Source organism: Ceratotherium simum, chromosome 27 (assembly GCF_057802395.1).
Source record: "Ceratotherium simum simum isolate JZ-2026a chromosome 27, ASM5780239v1, whole genome shotgun sequence".
NCBI classification, from domain to species: domain Eukaryota; kingdom Metazoa; phylum Chordata; class Mammalia; order Perissodactyla; family Rhinocerotidae; genus Ceratotherium; species Ceratotherium simum.
In genome coordinates, this window is record NC_141926.1 from 30,911,253 (window position 1) to 30,933,286 (window position 22,034).

The 22,034-nt window shown below is 34.3% G+C and overlaps 1 long non-coding RNA gene across 1 annotated transcript in view; it reads right to left on the reverse strand.

The window, feature by feature from the left end:
- The window catches only part of LOC147913469 (uncharacterized), a 41,261-nt gene that overhangs the window by 13,506 nt on the left and 5,721 nt on the right, over positions 1 to 22,034 (reverse strand). The window contains exon 2 of the long non-coding RNA XR_015548681.1: positions 11,773 to 11,817. This is a non-coding gene — a long non-coding RNA (uncharacterized LOC147913469). The remainder of the gene's footprint in view (positions 1 to 11,772; positions 11,818 to 22,034) is intronic.

Genomic DNA, 22,034 nt, shown 5'->3' on the forward strand with positions numbered 1-22,034 from the left:
GTGTTCACTTATGTTTTCCAAAGGGAGTTGTGGGTAAGATGTTACTTTTTCACTACCTTTTCGATTATTGGCATAATTGACATTCTCCCTTCCTTTAACACAATTCCCTCCTCGCTTCTTCTCCTAGGTCAGACTTTTACAGTTATCTCCATAGCAACATTCCCATCTAATAGAAAGATACATCTTCTGAATGGCTAGCAATACAACATTAACTGTTAGAACATAACATTTTTCATGTTGGAAACATCTGGAATTCACAACCAACCAAGATATATAAAAATGTCTGAGGCTCCTTAACAGTCACTCAATGCTGAACTTGCTTGCTTTATTAGAATTCATTTACAAACAACACTTATTAACCAGCTATGTAGCATAATAAAACTAAGCTTATTTCAACATCAAAAAAAATTTAATTTACACATGAAGTTGTTTATAAAGACTCAAATCGCCCTTTGTAGAAAAGAGTATTACCAACCTATTACTAGTGCACTAATGCCTCTGTTTACTGGCTGATTATGTCCTCTGGCAAAATTCGGAACTGTCTACTACTCTGGTGCAAACTAATCAGTTTTCAAAATTAGTTATTGATCTCAAACCCATTGTAGAGGACCAATTTAGTGGCTGGTTCATTGAGTACTGAAGTGACACTGTTTGCATGAGTAACAGAGAAGTCAAAGCAAATATAGTGTTGAAAGACAATCTTCTAAGGTAGTTTTCTATTGCAGGGAACTGACAAATATGAGTATTCAAGGATGGAAATTTTCTCTCATTAGAAATTAAATGATGCAGGTGCATCCCAGCCAGTCAAGTGAATTTAGGCTTCTCATATGTACATTTGTTAGTCATATCTTGAATTTAAGTAGTAGATTTAAATCATTAAAAAAAAATCCCTACAGGGGCCAGCCTTGTGGCATAGTGGTTAAGTTGGCACACTCCACTTTGGTGGCCCAGGGTTTGGGGGTTCAGACCCCGGGCACGGACATACACACTGCTCATCGAGCTGTGCTGTGGCAGCGTCCCATATACAATATAGAGGAAGATTGGCACAGATGTTAGCTCAGAGACAATCTTCCTCAAGCAAAAAAAAAATTCCCTAAAGAAAATAGTTCCTTCTGTTTCTTCAAACTTAATATTTTATTTGAATTTATGTAAAGATGACAAAAGGGAGTGGTTACTTTGCAAGTATAAAGTGACTCATATGTCATAATTTATCAATCCTTCTTGTTTCACTGACTGTTTTATATATTTCTTTGAGGAATCATTTCTTAATGATTTGCTTTCTATACTTTGTTTCAGGAAATGTTAGAATTGAGATTTGACATAGTTTTCTGGTATCTCAGAGAAACAAAATTATGAACTACAACTTGTCTGGCTACATAGATGAAAATGACTCAAAAATTGCCCTTAAGTTTTCCCATCAATTTGACATTCCTGAGGAGACGTTAACCTTCGAGGTTAAGATGCAAAATTCTCTTACAGAACCCCACATAAGATTCGCTTATTTTTGTGGTTGTTGTTGAGAAAGATTTGCCCTGAGCTTACATCTGTGCCAATCTTCCTCTTTTTTGTATGTGGTTCACTGCCACAGCATGGCCACTGACGAGCGGTGCAGGTCCGCACCCGGAAACTGAACCCAGGCTGCTGACACAGAGTGTGACGAACTTAACCACTAGGCCCTGGGGCCAGCCCCCTAGATTTGCTTACTTTTAAAAATACATTCCATAGACAGCACAAGAATTGACACCCACACAGTGACCATAACCTAATATTGAGAAGAAGCTTGGAAGTATCTTTCTATATTCTTGTTGGTGTGGGTTGTTAATCATTTTCTAATCACCTTGATTTTCAGCAATACACTGATTTTTTTTCTTCTCTCAATCCCCTTATAAATGTATTGTGTGTATTTGTGTATAAAGCATGTAAATTTAAAATATAACCTTCAATAATTCTCTTAATTTAAAATATATTTAAAATTTCCATAATATGTATCATTTTTGAAGTCTCTAGTTTCAAGAGTCAAGATTATTTTAAGTGAGAAAGAGAAAAAAATGTTTAAATATATACTTGGAGGTGAAACCTCACACTTAACTGAAATCGACCTTAAATAAAGTTCCTGTGAATTAAGAAGGTGTGAACAGCTCTCTAAGGTGTAAAAGTGATATAAACTCTGTTGGTTTATACTTCATCACAGAATTCCATAAGTTAAGAAATCCACTTACAGTACTTTCATTATAATGACCTTTTAATACCTAAAAAGCCTGTAGCACTATTTACATTGTAAAAATACTGAATAATATCAAATCCTGGGAGCAAGAGATCGTAGCTAAGAAAACAAAATGTTGTAAACTTTTTCAGACATTCATATTATTAAAATCAAAACTCCTTCTACATGAAAAAAGGCATATCACGTGTCCAACAAGCGGTAGTTTCTCTATGATAGCAATTTGAGCATCCAATGGTATATTGTACCTGAACACTTGTATATATCATTGGCACTGGGCATGGTTAACAAATCTAGGAACATTCAGTAAAATTTTAACTTGGGCCAATGTTGGGTCCCATTTTCAGTCAGATAATTTTGGACTGTAGTTTTTAACCCTAGCAAATCATCGAATCTGCTCTGAAGTTTGTTAAACGACACGAACCCTACTGAACCAGAATTTCCACGGATAGTTCTAAATATTTATATCTTATAAGCTAATGTGCCACAGAGAAAAACTACTAGTTTAGATTTTCTTAGGGCCTCAAAGGGAAATGTAAAATAAATCCAAACATATGATAGCTAAAAAGGTACACATATCACAATTTTTCATTTTTTTCACACATGCGTCACAGAAACTCTTTAGTACATGGATAGAAGAGATCAACATCTAATCCTGTCAGCTATCAACTTACAAATTAACAAAGCACATTCCTATGTTTTTCTTTACATTAATCTACAAGGATAAAGGAAAGAAAAAGAAAATTGTGTAAAACATTATATTCTGTATACGAAAATGTTCTGGCCCCTTTAATACAGATTATTTGGAACTAGCCCTGAAATCTACATTCTCAGCAATGTGATCATAAAATGTGTAAAGAACATTATATGAATATGGTTATTTGGATCAGTTGTCTTACTTTATATATTTCATCTTCAAAATATTTGGTTTAATCAGTTTTACACTTTCAGCTAACCATTTTAAGGAGGTCTTATATAAAATAAATTCAGAAACAATTTTAAATGAATTTCAGAAAGCACATAGAATCACAATTGTGCACATGATTAAAAGCATACTTTTACCACAAAAGGAATTCACACTGATGAAGCTCCATGACTATCTAGAGTGATTCTAAAGAAGAAAAGTTCTATGAAATAGAAGCTTCTTCTCAAGATCTGTCGTTATTCAGGTACTTCATAGAGAATTTGGCAAATTCAATCATTGGACTTTTAATCTCTATTCCCATCTTAGCCCTACTTAAACTTTTATGGACAATAAAGCAGTAGATTACACAATAATAGGCAGCAATAAAATTGTCCAAATAACTTTTCTTCTGTTCATATTTGTTTCCCTTTGTTTTTCTAAGTAGTCCATAATGAGAAAGCCTGCAGATCAAAAAGTGCTACAAAAAGCTATAAAGAGATATGTGGATTTAAGAACTGGAAAATTAAACTTTTAAGCATAAAATCTATGAAGAACAGCCAGATAAACAAAAAGTCAGAATGGGTTTCAGATTCTGTCACATTTATTTTATTCTCTCTCTACCTCCAGGAGCGACTGAACTCCAGGCTAATTATAATACAGAGACAAAGCACTAGTCACTTCACTCAGGGTGAAAAGAAAACATGGTTTAAAGTTCAACTTGAAGGGTGAACATCAGATTAGAGAATTTCCCCATAAAGGAACAAGTTAAACAGTGAATTATGACATTACGGAAGGTTATGAATGTTCTCTGGAAATTTTGAGAATCCAGGATTGCTTATCCTATGCATGTCATTAAGGGAAAAAATAGATAGTACTGGAGTTGGCATCACATTGGTTTTAATTCACATTAAGGTTTAAAAGATTGATCAAATTGTTTGATGACCTTTTGAATTTCATGCAGCTCTTAATATACTCCAAATATATCATCTTCATTGCCTTAGTTGTCATCTAAGTAAAATAATAAGGTTTGATTGGATGACCGATATAGGTCGTTCTATCTCAGATTCTGTTATTCCATTTGCAGTGACAGTATTTTTTTCTACTCTGTATAATAGCACTGGTTCCAGCTTTTTGGTGCTCTAGGAAGTAACACACTGCGTATAACCTAAAATCATGGGCAGTAAGTGGTTCATAGTTATTATTATTGATGATATAAATCATCATTAATAGTCATTATAATAACCTCGGGATTGACTAGTTACTAGCATACCTCGTTAAAGCCTGGAAAACATTTCCACAGACCACTTTGTAATTAATTATTATAAAGATATCACATGTGAATGTCTTTGATTTCTTAAATGGACTTTACGCTCCTTTCTGTTGGTATTTCCAAAAGAGCTTCTACTGCTATGCTCTAATAGCACAAGTGTTGCATGAGTAAGTGGATCCAAGAGTAAGAAGTAGATACAATCGCTGGGTCAGCAGAGGGCTGGAGCTGACAGTGGGCTTTGACGAGAACGATGGAACAGGAAAGCAAAGAAGAATCTCCTGCTTCTTAGCCTGAAGTCACCCATCTTCTGGGTTATAGCTGAGGTCCCCCTCAGACTCACTGCCAGGCAAATCCAGACAGCCTAGATATCCTGCCACGGGCAGAGATGCACGCTCTGGCAAGCTGACCTCTGGAACTGAAACAGGACCATGGTTGTGGGAAGCTATACCTTGGATATCAGTAGCCTCAGCCTTCCTGACTCTCCTTGCCTTGGCTTTCACTTTGGATCCATCGATATCGGCAAACATTCCAGCTCTCACTCCTCAGTCATTGCATAGCTATATCGCAGAGTCAGTTCCCTACCAAGGGGAGATGATTGCGTGTACCTATACTTGTGCAAGGAGAAAGATTGGAGCAAGGGAAAGGATATATGGCTTCAGAATCCAAATCCTTGCTTAACACTTAGTAGCTGTATAACCTTAGGCAAAACATTAAATTCTCTGAGTCTGCTCTTTCACATCTATAAAAACGAAAAATAATACTTTAAGTTGTTATAAGAATTAGAGATGTCTGTAAAGAAACTTCCACAATGTCATTATTCAAAAGGTAGTTGCTAAACCATTATTTATGATACACACATTATTATTTTAATGTTAATTACTATTCTTCTTGTGGGCACTGGTGAAGGACTATCCATATCTATAAATTTTTCCTACTTTCCCTTTTTTACATTTATTTAACTAGGCAAATCTTTTATTTGACTCATAAAAATGACTTGAAATGCAGACACTCATGGTTTATTCACACAAAGCTATAAAGTATACATATATAATATTTATTGAGCCTCTAACATGTTCCAGGTACTATGCTCAGAGTTTCACCTGTGTTATTTCATTTTTTCCCATTTTATTATGAGAAACTGAGTCATAGCGTGTTATGTAAAGTTTCCCAAGGTCATAAGCTAGTAAACAGCAGAGCCAGAGCTTGAGATAAAGTATGCTTTAAATTTTTCTGCTATAATGCCTCTTTCTGTGTCTGATATTGGAGTCTTAATAATGAGAGTAAGGATGCAGAGAAGAGAGAATATGAGCAGATGTACAACTGATGAATGGGAAGATAAGAAGCAGAAGAGGTTATGGTTTAATAAGTAAGAGCTTAGTCATTGCTATTAGACTGTTTGGGTTCAAATCCTAATTTTTGACTTGCCAGCTATGTGACTTCAAGCGAATCCTTCCACCTCCCCTCAACCTTTAGCACCCTCATCTGTAAAATGAGGCAGATAATAGCACCTCCATCTTGGGATTCTTGTGAGGATTAAATGAGATAAAATATCTGGTACACAGTAAGTATCCAAACAATATTGGGTATGTTTACTATGGGTGCAAAAAGAGGACGTTTAAGATGTAGAGGAAAAATTTCATTTACACGTCACAATTTTGCTTGAGACACCTTGGTAATAAGGCTTTGTATTAAGTTTAGGGCCCCCACAACATCAGCCAACACTCATTTACAAAGCAAGCAGAGTGAATATGTTACATTAAATCTACCATGTACTAAGTATCTGTCATAGCCCAGAGCATTTCCTGGGCACGTTGTATACAAACCCTCTAATCTTCACATCAAACTAGTGAGATAACTACTATTGTGCCCATTTTACAGATGGAGATACTGAATGATGTAAAGGTAAAGCAACGAGTCCAGAATTACACACATACACTTAATACATTAGCAAAACCTAGAAAAACACTGAGGACTAACTCTACAATATACATTTTCTTCACAATATTTTTTTCTTCTTGTTAAGATTGCTTATTTCCACTTTAGACACTGATATTTTAGCAACAGGAGGTGGACAAGGGTCTTACATTGTTAGTGTGTTAGACATATGGCCAAGATTCCTCCATGTCTTGACTGTGGAAGGTTTACATATTGTTTTGTCGTTGCTATTTGCTTGTCCATGTTTATATTTTTTCTGATATTTAGAGTAAATTAGAAGGTGCTTGACAGAACTCAAATATCTAAATTTCTTGTTGCACTCAAACATCATGTATAAATTTTAAAATATTTCTAATAATTTTGAAATATTTCTAATAATTACCCAATAATGATTGAGAAAGAGCCCTTCCACGTCAAATTGATTTAAGGTAAATTTCTCTAGAATATATGCAAGGGATAGTGTTTGTAGATTGGTCCTATAGATGTGTCTTATACTTATGAAACTTCTAATCTCATTATATGTAACTAAGTGTTCCAGGAACCATCCACAGCTTTTTAGTTTAATTAGAACATATATTAATAACATATATTGTTGACATCTATAACATATACTAACATATTATGGAACTCTCATAAAGATCTAATCAATATCTACTTTTAGGGAATTTATATGAATGTAACATAAAACCAATAGTTAAGTTATTGTTTCTTATTAGTTTGTGACATATATATGTTTACATGAAACTTGAATAGCAAAATCCCTGATATTCTAGTTAAATGTCAATGATTAAGGCAATGATTCAAACTTTTCATATGTTTCCTAGAAATGTCTTCCAGTTTGTTCTTTCTTGTTCTACTAGCTTCTAGTGAAGGTTAAATCTTGAATATTTCAATTTTTAAAGTCAAGGATGGTATACTATTATGTTTAAGTTTTCATCAGGTTTGTATTGTTTGCCAGAAAACCATCATAAATATTATAATTTCATCAATGATTGATGGATACTGTCAGCTAAATATGTGACATTCTCTGTTGTTATGTAGGTTGTCCTTTTTACAACAAGCGTTATGCTTTAGAAGGCTGTTTCAGTGGTTTACATTTTTTAAGAATTGATATTTCCCATTTAATATTTTTAAAAGTTAATTTAGTGACAGCTGCATAACTGCGTATCAGTCTCAGTTTTATTCTACCCGGGATGGATAGCTTTTCATTAATTTATGTTTTAATCTAGGTAATGTGTATCTTGATACTACAGCATTTGGAGACATACATTTATTAAACAAAGACTTGAAGCAAGTGAAAGACATTTTCTTAACTGTTTGTAAGGTGGAGCGATCAGCTGAGTCAATGAGCTTTGAAAAGAGCAGAATTCAATAAGGTGGCTAGGACATTTGACCTTACTTATTGCACATTTTAGCATTCATATATAAACATGTTAACATAGAAAAATGTTAAAGTATTCCTTATGGAAAATAGTGAAGCTTTAATGTTTAATGACTAATTGAAATACCAGGCCCCCTTTGTGTGCTGTGACTTCTCTCATTACACTCAACCAGAAATTGAACTGGTCGGCAAGGCACATGTAGAGTCTTTGAAAGACTGATCTTTGTTGCAAGAGACTCTCTAAGCTCCAGTAAATTGTTCCAATAACCTAATTTTATTATTTTAGAGAATCTGATGTGCTCTGTCTGTAAGTACCAAAGAGCCACAAAACCCGAGACAGTGCATTTGCTGAATCATATATCAAACTGCGAAGGGATTTGTTAAAAATAATTCTTTTGAAGAATATATTCAGCCTCAATTGTATATCCTCTGGTGGCCCCATGCTGGTTTTCTCTCTTGAAATCTACCGTTTTAGATTTCCCTTTATGTCTTCTTCCTAGTTATACAGAGAGCATTCCAGCCTCTGATAATGACTTACAAGCTTTATTATGAATTATTGGGGCCTTTGGAGATATAACAAAGAGGACTGCTTTTTCTTAGGCTGTGTTAGAACCAATCATATCAGAAGAACTTTATGTGTGTATGTGTGTGTGTGTGTGTTTGCTAGTTGTAGAATTTTTTGAAGCAGACAATTTTTCTTTGAAAATCTTTGTATCATTAATTTTTTAAGAATATAATTATAGCGAGTGTTATAAGAGTACCTTGCAAATCTCTCCAAAGGGACAAGACAAAGCCAACATAGTTCAAAAGTTCAGAATTCAAAGCTTCAAAGTGTAAGCCTGGAAGAAAGGAAATTCCTCCGGGACCACTATCATTTTCTTACATTCCCACCAATGCTTTGCTGGTTTGTTCTGAAGAACCATTCTCCACAGACCCCTGATTACCATTTCTGCTGTGACTGGCCACAGTCACTTGAAACTTGTGTTAAAGACAAGGTATTTATCCACGTTGTCATTCTGCTTTTCTGCGGCTGGGGGATTAGTCGCTTTTTCAAGGGCCTAACTCTACCATTTCCTTTACTTTCGGGAAAAGAAATTTTAAGAAAATGCCACTGTATGACCACAACTTATTCCTTAAAAAGAAATGTAATATATCATTTAAAAAAATTACCAGGAGATAATTTTAGCCAGAATTCAGTTATTTAATTCATATTTGAGAGGTGACCTCACTTCATAGCCAAATGAGGATGAGAAGTACTCTTCTAAACATGATGAAAAACTAATGTCTTCATACGAGTGAGCCTTGTGGCCTGGCTAGGTGACAAGCATTTGGTCGGCTTCCATTTTCACCAGCTTAAATCTACAAGCTGGGAAAGGGCTAAATGGAAAGTGACAGACGAGTCTTTCCAGGAAACAAGACCGGTTAGTTTGCGTGAGGACTGATGCCTGGCTCAGGCAATGAATCAATGTAGTGAATTCAGTATTAGCATTTTAAATGGCTCAGCTAGAATGTTTAATAAACCAATAACATTTCACTAAAGTATACAAATGTCAAGTGAGTATTTAGGGCCAGATAATTTCTAAAGAAGCTCATCACATATTAATACCTTATATGTTTCTTTAAATTGATTTAATTATTTTTGAGTCCTTTCCATAAACCACTTTATATCACATATGTCATTTCATTACTTTTCATAGCAAATTTATGAAATATACGGTATTGTTATTTCCATTTTATGGAGAAGAAAAACTGAGTCAGAAAAGATTTAAGGAACTTTGGCTGACATTTCATATTTAATAAATTTATGATCCCGAATTCATCTGTTTTATTCTCAATCCATGGTTTTCCCATTACACTATGAAGTTCTGCCTTTGGCATCCATATATGAATTAATGTATATTCACTTATTTGTATATAGTTACAGTAATAAACTACTCAAGAAAAATTGCATTTGAGGAATATATTTTCTATGCTTTTAAAATAATGGCAAAAGTGCTTTTTTATTCCAAATTTAATCTTGTATGATTAATTGCCCACCCTTTTCTCTTGGATATCCCTACCTGTCAAACTATAATTGACATGGATGTGTTGTTTCCATTAATACAGAGATGATTGTAGAAATCCTTCTATAAAAGAAAAATATCCTAAATATGCCAGAATTTTTTGATCTAAATATATTGAATTTGAAAAGGGTTCAATTGCCTAAACTGAACTTATATACCCAGGTTTGCTATCAATTTGGACACAGTTGAATTAACGTTAAGTTAGGTTTTATAGGTAAGATGCAATAAAACATGAAGGATGAACACGTATATTTGCCAGGAATAAACATCTCCATTTTTCCTATAAAAAATGAGCAAAATAAAAAGGCCACACGCTGTGAATGTATCAATTTGTCTTTAGTTGTCAAAAGAACGTTTCTTCACATGTGTGTTATTTGCTTTAGATTGATAGACACATGGTAGTTCAGAGAGCTTAAATGAAAACCATACATTTAACATCTACATTTTTGCATATGGTATATATTTCAAAAGAACTCTATTTTGGAGGCAAATTATTTGAGCAAAACTAAGAGATGCCAGATTCAGTTAAGAACCTATTGACTTGATTTAACTCAACAAATGGTTGTGTACCAGGCCCTCAGCAATTGCTGACTGTGCAGCAAAGGGAGCCCGTGTGGCAGATGGTGCAGAGGTGAGCAGGATCTAACCCAGCAATTCAATCACAAGGCTGATTAGCTGGTTCTAATAATACACTTACTGAACTCTCTTTTTTTTTTTTCTTGTGAGGAAGATTAGCCTGAGCTAACATCCATTGCCAATCCTCCTCTTTTTGCTGAGGAAGATTGGCCCTGGCCTAACACCCGTGCCCATCTTCCTCTACTTTATATGGGACACGGCCACAGCATAGCTTTATGAGCCGGGCATGGGTCCGCACCCGGGATCCAAAGCTGCGAACCCCGGGCCGCTGCAGCCGAGTGTGCAAACTTAACCGCCACACCACTGGGCCAGCCCTCTGAACTCTGTTTTGATTATAGCTGAATGCAAGCTCTGACAACGTCACTGTTTAGCATCTGATACTTAAGTTTCCCAAACAACCTTAATGGAGACTGTATTTTTCTCCTTTCCATCGTTAGCTCAAGAACCCTGTGAGAATCGTGGCTAATACATGAACAAATTCTTTAAAGGAAATTGGTGAAGAAACTCTCTTTCTTAATTAATGAGCTATAAAACAAAAACCTGCTAAGTTTCCCAAGTCTCCATGGAAATCTCACCTGCTTGGTTGGACCCCATTCCTACAAAGCATTTTGTGTTTGGAAATGAACAATATTTCACTACCTGCCATTCAAAAAAGATCTTCATCTGGATTGATTTCCTTTATGGAAATTGGTTGGTGAAAAAAATTTTTTTCTTAAATCTTTTCAAGAACCTGGAAAATATCCTGGTTTGTTAGTTGTTGCTGATTTCTCTCCAAGTGTTTTCAAATATATAGAAAAGTGTTAATTATATTTTATTAATAGTAAGGAGCATGACTGAGGGTCTTTCTCTGTACACATTCATGAGCATATGTGCATACATGCGTATATATTATATACACAAATATAAGTGACGTCTCTTACATTAAGGAGGACTAATAGCAAAATAACATTGTCAACTGCTAACAAGTCAGATAGAAAACTCATTGTTCTATTTTTTTACTTTTTCTTATCATTAAAGTTTTATTAAGAGCTATTTAGTTATTTAATATAGAAGTTGTGTTTGAATTTCACAAGTTTCAGAACAATATTCAGCTAACATAACCTTGGCCTGTGGACCTAAGAGGCCTCTGTGAACAGAGTTTATTTGCCTCCTCTCACAAGAAGACAAGCTGAGACCCAAGTTCAACTGTGTCAAAGCCTAAAATTTGTGTCTCTTCAAGCTCGAGTCTCCTTTCTCCCTTTATTTTTCCATTTGTACCTAAACTCTGCTCAGTCCTTGTGGCAAAATCTTAGGCCAAGTCCTAGCAACTCAATGGGCAACATGCTTTAGTAGTCCACTGAAAATTATTACTTTACTGATTACCTGCTTCGGGTGATTATCTATAAAGTTTTTGCCTCTTGCATCCCCCTGAAAGAGGAAAAGAAGCATTAAAAAATACTTTGAAAAAAGAAATTATTATAGAATCCAAGTCAGTATATATGATATTATACAATGTTAATTGTTATATAATGTAATCAATCAAATAATATTATATATAATAATGTTCACATTATTAAACATAATGATTAATGGATAGCCCAAAGCCACAACCTCTACTGTAAAGGAAAAAAAAAATAACCACGTCTTATACTTTATTATCAATAATATTGTCTTCATGTATGATGGACACCGTATTCCAACATGCTATGGAAAATTAATATCTTATCTACTAACTACAGACACAAGAGACATGGCATGACTTTTTCTGAACATTAAATTTCAAATTTCAGTGTGCTAATGAACATTTACTAACTTATGACGATGTATGTGATCTTGTGCTCAGAATACAAAGTAAGATAATAAACAATGAATTAGACATTGTCCCCATCCCGACCCTATCCCAAAGGGCTCCCAGTCTAGCTCAAAATGCAATAGACAATATCATCTTGTAATGAGGCTTTCACTGCATTTGATAAGCTGCAGCTCTGAGTAGACTGGCTGGAGGGGAGATGATAAACCCAAGGAGAAAGAACATGCCAGAGTGAGGAATTTAGGATGAGCTGTGGCAGTACAAGAAGTTTTAAGGCTCTCTTGATCAGATAACCGACAGATAACATTCCATAATATTTTTTTCTTTTAAATTTTGATGATTCTGTTAACAAATCACACACTTCCCATTTCTAGAAGTCTTTCTTGCATAGATTAGCCTTTTCACATTCATATAGAAAGAGAAAAATTTTATCTAATCTTTTATTTGCAAGACAATTCACAGCAATATTGAAAAAACAAAAACTGTAGTGAACTGCCTCTTTTGATATACATTTAAACTGGAGGCAAAGATTTTGGAACTATTTTTTAAGCCTTTCAATCTCTTTTTCTTTCTTTTGTGGGTTTTTTTTTTTTTAATTCTATTATTTGGGAAAAGGAAAAATGGTGAACAGCTGTCCAGAAGCTGTCATAATCTGGTAAAGTCCTATGAATTAACTAATTTGGTCTTCACAAAACAGGTATTATTTTTAACCTGGGTTTACAGATGAGGAAAGTCACGTGCCCAAGGTCAATTACCTAGAAAGCGGAGGAGCCTGAAGGATTGTAGCTCAGGTGCTCTGGTTACTGAGCTCACGCTTCTCAAAGGCTTTGTCATTTATTCACTTATTTCTTCTCTGACAAGTCCTCTTGTAGTGTCCCAGGAACATTCATGATATTGCATTTGCCTCTTCTGACCTTCATTGTAAATTTTAGTTTCTAAATCCCTACAAAATCTGTTGCTTGAAATGTGCCTTTTAACTTAGTCTTTGGAACCATCTATTCTTAGAAATGTTTTTGGCCTCTTCCCCAGCTATTGGTAGCCCTTCAAGGGCTTTGTGGGATGGTAATTATTTGTTACAGTTGGCTAAATAATACCATTCACAAAAGCAAAAGTAGCACACAGCTTAAAGGCAGCTAAGACATATCTTCATTGCCCCATCTTCCATAATAGTCCACCCTCACTCTGTATGAGGATTCCTTTTTAATTAAAAAAAAAAAAATGAAATTGAACCCCCATATTATAGTAATAGTCCTTGATGCTACATAAGATGCTAGGAACGCAGGCATGCTTTACTATGAATTCTTATCTTATTATGTAACATATAGGTGGAAAAGAGTAATATATACACGGGAAATACATTGTTCTTTAGTTGACAGTCGCTGCTCGTTGTGCATGTGTGTTCTTGGGCCTTTGTAACAGTTCTCAGCATTCATCCTATAGGGCACCTCAAACCACAGGTTGGGAACGACTGATTTAGACCACTGTTACTCCATCTCTTTTCATCATCTTGTCTCAGCTGGACATTCCATATAACAGCGACTACGATTTGAAGTTGTTGTCTTTATTTTCCCCAAGCTTTCTTTCCTAATTTACTTTTGGAGGCAACAATTACTCTGCCTTACAAAAGTTCCTTCTGATTAATATTATTTTTAAATTCTACCCTTAAACCACATTCATTTTGTCACTTTGTCAAACACCTACAGTTTTTAAAATCCAAACACATTTTCTTTTTCATTTAAAAAGGAAAATTAATGTTTCCAAACTGTTTTCCTCCAAAACTCTCTTTACAGACATGCTTTAAATTATATACATTTATTGATTATGCAAATGAGGTCACGATTTAACTGTGATATAGAAGTACCTAGAACTCAAATGTGCTAAATTCATGATTATGGAATAGACATTCCTACAGTGGGCAGGTTAGAAGCGGGCATATAGAGTCCCATCTGCCACTGAATTTACTCTTTGAAAAGAAACTTAACCCTCTATCAGGGTCAAAGTGTGCTATTTTTTATGGTGTTTTGGTTAGAAGTTCATAGAGAATATAAACTGGTAATATGTCTTAAACATCTCAACTGAAGACTCATATCATAGAATCTGAAGGAGAGTAATAGAAATTTTAAAATGCAGTTAGGCAATTTGACAGATGACATGCAGAACAGACATTTTCCAGGTAGATGAAACATGGAACTACATTGAACTAGAGGGCTATCTGTATGTTATTTTAGAGGTTGTATCCCAATACCCCATAATGTTAGGTCATTATTATTTTACAATAACATAAAATAACCTTTTTCAGACTGAATAACATTTTCACATAAGCACACAGACGTACACTGCCATTAACATAATTTTTGTGTTTTATTTACTCTGTTTTATGTAGTGGGAAATGTAGAACTTTCTCTAAATTATATGAAATGATACTACCATGACTGTATTTTCTATTTAATCTTTAGATTGTGTTTTTAGCATGTCCACTGAAAACGTTACACAGAATGGCTGGTAATCAAGTTCACATGTGACTTGAATGGTGACATTTTATAACAATTAGTAACCTTGTCTATACAACAGAACACCCCTGCCCCCCTGCTGCCGGCCCCACGCAGGACACATAATGGCTCTCTGTGTTGATTTCCATTGAGTCACATGTGCTTCGCCACCTTGCAAGCTGTTTAAAGGAATGATTTCGTCTGAGAACATGGGGGAATGTTTAGAAAAGTTAACACATGAAAACAAACCAAAACATTTTTATTTTGTTTTATAATTCCCATTGCTAAGAGGAATTTCATGTCAGGCAATGCAAAATATGTGAACATCATGTTGAACCTGAGTGAAAAGTGATTAGTGACTTCACCTTATGGTATTGTTGAAAACCAAAGTATAACAAATAATTAAATCAGAATATAAACTCAATGTTCACTTTAATATTGTATGATTCACTTTTGCTACTGAACATTTGCTACTGAACAACACAATTTCTTTTCCAGACTTTGCTTTATATTTTGATAGCTTCATTTGCTATTCATGCTGGAAATGACATCCCCATGTAAATACTTTCATGTAAATTTGAAAATGAAGCCAAATACCAGAAGGAGGAGTACGCAGTGCCTGAATTAATAAGAGTTAAACTATCCCAGTTAATCTCATACAAAGAAGCCCTGCGTGGTTCAACAATTTTGGCAGCTCGCTACACAGACATTAACTTTCCCCATTGGTTTCAAGTTCACTATCCATTGTGGATTGCATTATAACAAACATTTTAAATGAAAACGTTACAGGGAGAAAGTGATTCAATAAGGAGTCATAATGAGCATTTGTTATGATTTCTGAAAATTCTAACAGTCTTGTGGGAGGGTAGATGGTCAATGTTTTTTATAATGTCTAAACAGGTTGTCAATAAATTGTGGAGAAGCAGGGTATTTTTCATTATATGTAGATGTAAATAGGAAAATGATTCTATGGAATACTATATTAAACTTGATGCTGATGCAAAGAAACATTTTGTAATGGATTATAAGGTATTCTTTGAGAATATTTAGAAATGGAAATAGTGCTCGCTAAGAGCAAGCTTTAATTCACTTAAGAAGTCAAGACAACTAACCTCATATATTTTTTTAATTCATTACTAAACTTCTAATGAGGGGAAAGCTATCATTTGACTATATTTCAGCTGAACATGTGATGGTATCTTCTGCTTTGCTGAATACTGCAGTTGAATTGATTCATATCTAGCGTGCCTTGTTTTGAAGTAAAGCATTTGACAGTCACATAGAACTAGGGTCACATTTAGTATCTTTCTAAAGATAGTACTTTGTAAAGATTATCTGTAAATTTCAGATAACAAACATCCTCATCAGAGAATAAATATATGTGCAATGATGAATATGTTTATCATGGACATGTTTACATTTCAAAGTTATCCTAACAGATTCTTTGGTGACGTTCTAAAATGTATGAAATTTGAGCATCCATTCAAAGTCCAAGATTCCAGACCTCGACATTCTTCCATTTGAGTATGAACTTGCAAGTTTGAATTATATATGACCCTTAAAATATTCTTTGTGATACCCATGGTTATTTTTTAAACTATGTTAAAAATTAATGATGCCAGTAAAGTGGTTGAAAATCCAAACCCAAATAAATCTAGCTGAAGATAATGAGAGTACATGTTCAGGACCCTGATTCAGGTTTCCATTTCACGTTATAAGCCCATTTTTCTTGAGTAACAAGCAACCGCAATATATTAAAGGTTACTTTATGGATCAGTCTTATGGTCAGTCTCAATGAAAATACTTGTCTTACGTGAAACAAAGCACTCTTTTCTATATTTTCCTGTCAAAATACGTATTGACATCTTTTTTATTTGGAACAAAGAATATCAAGAGTGCTCTTAATGACCTGAGATCTATAGGAATGAGTTTGAGTGTCTTTTAACAATGAATAAATGCTATGGATTCTTCTAAATAGCTCAGTTTAGGTCTCTCGCCAGGTGGAAACTATATTGCTCACAAAATCAAAATGAATCACCAGAGAAATCAATACTTCTTGGACTTAAAAAGATGGAAGCCACATTATAGAGGATATTTTCAAGCTTCTGAAAAAAATGAGTTGTCTATGCCTCAGCAAAATAAAATAGGTAACCAGACGCTTGACTAGTTTTGAGAAGAGCAACTACTGCCTTATAATCAATAGGGGAAATAAAGTACATTATCATCCTGCTGAGGTTCCACACATGAATACACCAAATATGCACTCATGGTTTTTAAAGGAAATTGCCCAAGCGAAAGCTTAGAAGAGTATTTCAGAGTTCTGAGGACTCTGTTCAGTTTCTGTTTTGTTTTGATTTTTTTCACCGTGCTGGCAAAGTGAACAACTTTCTCCAATTACTTTTTTTATATACACAAACACACACACACTCACACACACACACTTTAAGCTGTTCATTTCTCCGTGTATTTTGTATTGTCTTTGTTCTATTTTATTCAGTGAAAACTCACTGAATAACAACTTGAGGAGGTTCCTGAAAATACGGCTTGGAAACTTTCATAAGGTCAAGGAATAAATAGGAATCAATTATAGTCATGAACAAATACAGGACTTCTCGCTCCAAAACCTGATGTCGAGACCCAGTAGAAAATGGATCTCTGCTGAGTTGTTCCCTGAGGTTATAAAGGAAGTCAACTTTGCAGTATTTAGAGATGATGCTAGAAGGACACACATCTGGACCCATACTCCAAGAAATAACTGACTTTGATTCATGAGAAGGTGGTGAAGCTCAAGAAAGATGACACATAAACTCTGCAAAAGGAAGCATGTTTTTTCCATTGCTCGTTCTTGGCTGCCTTCTGGCTTTCAAAGTTGCTCTACGTGATGTAGACAGACCTTGATCTCAAGGGCTTTCCTTGGCCGTTGGTGGCTAAACCACATTGAGCCTGTGTAATCAAAAGGTAGAAATAGCACTGCCTTTCTCCCCTTAGCCTACTGAAGCCATGCTGGCTTCCTACATCTATAAAAGTCATCCAAGCTTGTAACTTAAAAAGTTATCAGCTACTGTATGATGTTAAGGATGTGCTAGATAGAAGCAAGCTGGAAGATGAACTTTCCTGTCCTCCCTCTTTATGTTAGGAGCTTCAAAGTAGAATACCATATTACTGTTAATGTGATTACTATTAATGAATACCGTTAATTTAATAGCATAAATAACAGAAAAAAACTTTTGTTCGATATAGGTGGAAAATAAAATGCCTGTTCCTCCAATATTTAAACAAACTTGAACTAGACATTTTTGGAATTTGGAAGTGGATTTAGCATTGTCATGGTGCTTTTTTTTTTTTTTCTTTTTTTTTTGCAGCAACTTGGAGATATAATTTACAAACCATAAAATTCACCCATCTAAAGTGTACAATTCAATGTTTTTTTAGTACATTCCCAGAACTGTGCAAAAATCACCCCAATCAATTTTAGACTATTTTCTTCATAACAAAAAGAAAGCCCCCCCATCCCCAATCCACTCTTCCTCCCCAGCCCTGGGTGACCACTAATCTACTTTCTCCACATATATAGATTTGCCTATTCTAAGACATTTCATATAAATGCATTCGTATAATATGTCATCCTTTGTGATTGGATTCTTTCACTTAGCATAATTTTTCAAGAGTCATCCACACTGTAGCACATATCAATATTTCATTACTTTTTATTGCCTAATAATATTCCGTTGTATAAATATCTATTCACCAATTGATGGACATTTGGGGTGTTTCCACATTTTGGCTATTATGAATAATGCTGCTATGAACATTTATTTATAAAGTGGAATTGCTGGATCAAATAGTAATTCTATGTTTAATCTTTTGAGGAATTGCCAGACTGTTTCCAAAGTGGCTACACCATTTTACATTTCTACCAGCAGTGTATGAGATTTCCAATTTCTTCACATCCTCAACAACTTGTTATGATGGCTTGTTATTATAGCCATCTAATGGGTGTGAAGTGGGATTTTGATTTGCATTTCCCTGGTTGTTATGATGTTGAACATCTTTTCATGTGCTTATTTTTTTTCCTTAAAATCTAGTCAAATCTTTTGTTCATTTTTTTCTTTTTTTGAGGAAAATTGGCCCTGAGCTAACATCTGTTGCCCATCTTCCTCCTTTTTTCCCTTTTTCTTCCCAAAGCCCCAGTAGATAGTTGTATACCATAGTTGTACATCCTCCTAGTTGCTCTATGTGGGACACTGCCTCAGCGTGGCTTGATGAGCAGTGAGTATGGCTGCGCCCAGGATCCAAACCAGCAAACCCTGGGCCGCAAAGCAGAGCGCACCAACTTAACCACTACATCACCAGGCTGGCCCACTCATGTGCTTATTCCCAACTACAGTCATTATGCTAAATATTAGATCCCCAAAACTTATCCATCTCATAACTGGAAGTTTGTACCCTTTGACCAACATCCCTCCATCTTCCCCACTTGCTAGTCTGGTAACCACCATTCTACTCTCCGTTTCTGAGTTTGACTTTCTTAGATTCTACATATACATGATATCATACAGTATTTGTCTTTCTCTGTCTGACTTATTTCACTTAGCATAATGTTCTCAAGTCCCATCTATGTTGTTGCAAATGGCAGAATTTCCTTCTTTCTCAGGCTGAATAACATTCTGTTAATATATATACCACATTTTCTTTTTTTTCTGGATTTATTGAGATATAATTGAACATAACTGTGTAAATTTGAGGTGTACAATATGATGATTTGATACACATATATTATATCACATTTTATTATCCATTCATCCATTGACGGACACTTTTAAGTTGTTTCCATGTCTTGGCTATTGTGAATAGTGCTGCAATGAAATTGGGGGTGCAGATATCTCTTAAAGACAGAAATTTTATTTCCTTCAGCTATATAACCAGAAGTGGGATTGCTGGATCATATGGTAGCTCTATTTTTAAGTTTTTAAGGAACCTGTATACTGTTTTGCACAGTGGCTGTACCAATTTACATTCCTACCAACAGTGCCCAAGAGTTCCCTTTTCTCCACATTCTCACCTACACTTGTTATCTCTTGTCTTTTTGATAATAGTCATTCTAATGTGTGTGAGGCAGTATCTCATTGTGGTTTTGGTTTGCATTTCCCTGATGGTTAGTGATGTTGAGCACCTTTTCATGTACCTGTTGGCCATTTGTATGTCATCTTTGGAAAAACATCTATTCAAGTCTTCTGCACATTTTTTAATCTGGTGTTTTTCTGGTCCCTTGAATTTTTGTATGAATTTTAAGATCAACTTGTCAATTTTTGCTGAAGTACATTTTTATTACATGAAGATGTACTGTAAAATAAAATAAAATGAAACTGTGAAGGAGGGATTATATCTTGTTAATTTATACCTGTTCATTTTTTGATTGCATATGAATAATCTCAAATATAATTTTTAGATATAATTGTTCTAAGGAACATTAAAATATATTAGAAATTGTATTGAAAAATCGCATTTTATATTAGGAGCACCAATGAATGAATCTATATTTTGTTTCTTTTCACAATACTCCATTAGGAGAATCTCTAAAAGTCAATGCCTATTAGAATTCTTCTTGCTTATTTGAATTAAAAACTCATACCTGAGCAACAAAATATTCAGATTCAATAATTGTTAAGTAATTAAAGACAACTGAACATTGCTGTTTATCTCAATTCAGTGTTTAATTATTAAATGTACATATTTAATATTTAGAAGAGACAATACGAATCACTGGGTCAACCATTTACAAATTTTCTTAAGGATTTGAAAGATATATGCTGCATTTTTATAGACAACATATAATTTAGTAAATATATTTATTTAAACCAAATATAAAGTAAACTCAAAAGACAAATTATACATATTAATAAAATTTATCCATGAATTCAATTGATAACATCCATATCTATGTTTTGATGCCTTTTTTTCCACCAAATAATACTCTCATCTTATGTGAGAAGAAATGTCCAAAGTACCTACTTGGACAACAATACTGATTGGTTAAATAGATTTAATCAAATCTTATTTAAAGACTTTTAAAAAATATTTATCGAGTACTTATTATGTAGTAGACGATGGAGAAGGTGACTTCACATTCACGATCATATTTAATCCACTCTGTCCAGATGGTAATAGTATGTCCCCCACTTTTTTAAAATGAGGAAACTGAGTTCCTACAAGTTTAAGTAACTTGACCAAGATCAGCTAAAGAACCATAAATAAAGTAGGATTCAAGCTCAGGTTATAAGACTCCAAATCTGATTTTCTTTACACTTAGCATCTTGTCTCTCTCTTCCCTAAATTCCTTTCTCTTAACTTGAACTACTAAACTGGAACTTACACCAGCTGTTTTGGCTTCCTACTTGTTGGAGCTTAGCCATGTTCTAAGACCCAATATAACAGATCAAACCATTTAAAAACAGAGTTTAAGAGAGGTTAGGAAAACACAAAAGAAGCAACATCAGATCCATGACCTGTGCTAAGCCTATAGTTCTCCAAGGGCCCAACCACAAGACTATCCATATTCTGTCAGAATCATGAATGTGGTTTGGCTCCAGGGAAGACAGAAGGTTTTACCATAATCCAGAGAGGGTTTGGACCCTTCTGCTTTCAGTTAACCATTCTGCTAGAAAAAATTTGAAAAATGCATGGAAATGTTGTGGGAAGGGCAGGACCTAATAGCAACAAATGATATTCATAAAATATGAAAAGAAGGATAAAATTCTTACTCACATAGAATACATTATGTTGGAATCAGGATGGCACAGGAGAAATAAAAAAAGAAAATTGAAGTGGAGTAATGGAGTAGTAGAATGAAGGGACCAAAAAAAGAGCAATAATTAGGAAAACTATTTTATACTACTATAATTTAATACAAAATTTAACATAATAGCATACATTCTTTCATTTCTAATTTTTCCATTTCATGTAAAAAAATACATATGAATATGTTGAAAAAAGTTTACTGTAATAAAACCTAAATATATATATATCAGTATAATTTACCCCCAAACTAAAATAGTGCACTCAGAATTATGAATCAATATAGAATTGATGTGAGTTAAATAATAATAATGTAATTGTTAATCAGTCTAGAGTGATGTGAGTATACCTTTCTACTGCTTTGATTTCTCTTTTGTTCAAGGTCAGCCTCTTGCATAAAGCCTAGTACACTGAATTTATTGGGCTCAGCATTTTCAATTTTAGACTTTTAATCAGTAGTTGTAATTAATATGAACTTTATTAAACATTGAAAATCATCTAAAATATATAAGTGTTATACTGAATGACTAAAATATCTGTTTTAGGAAAAT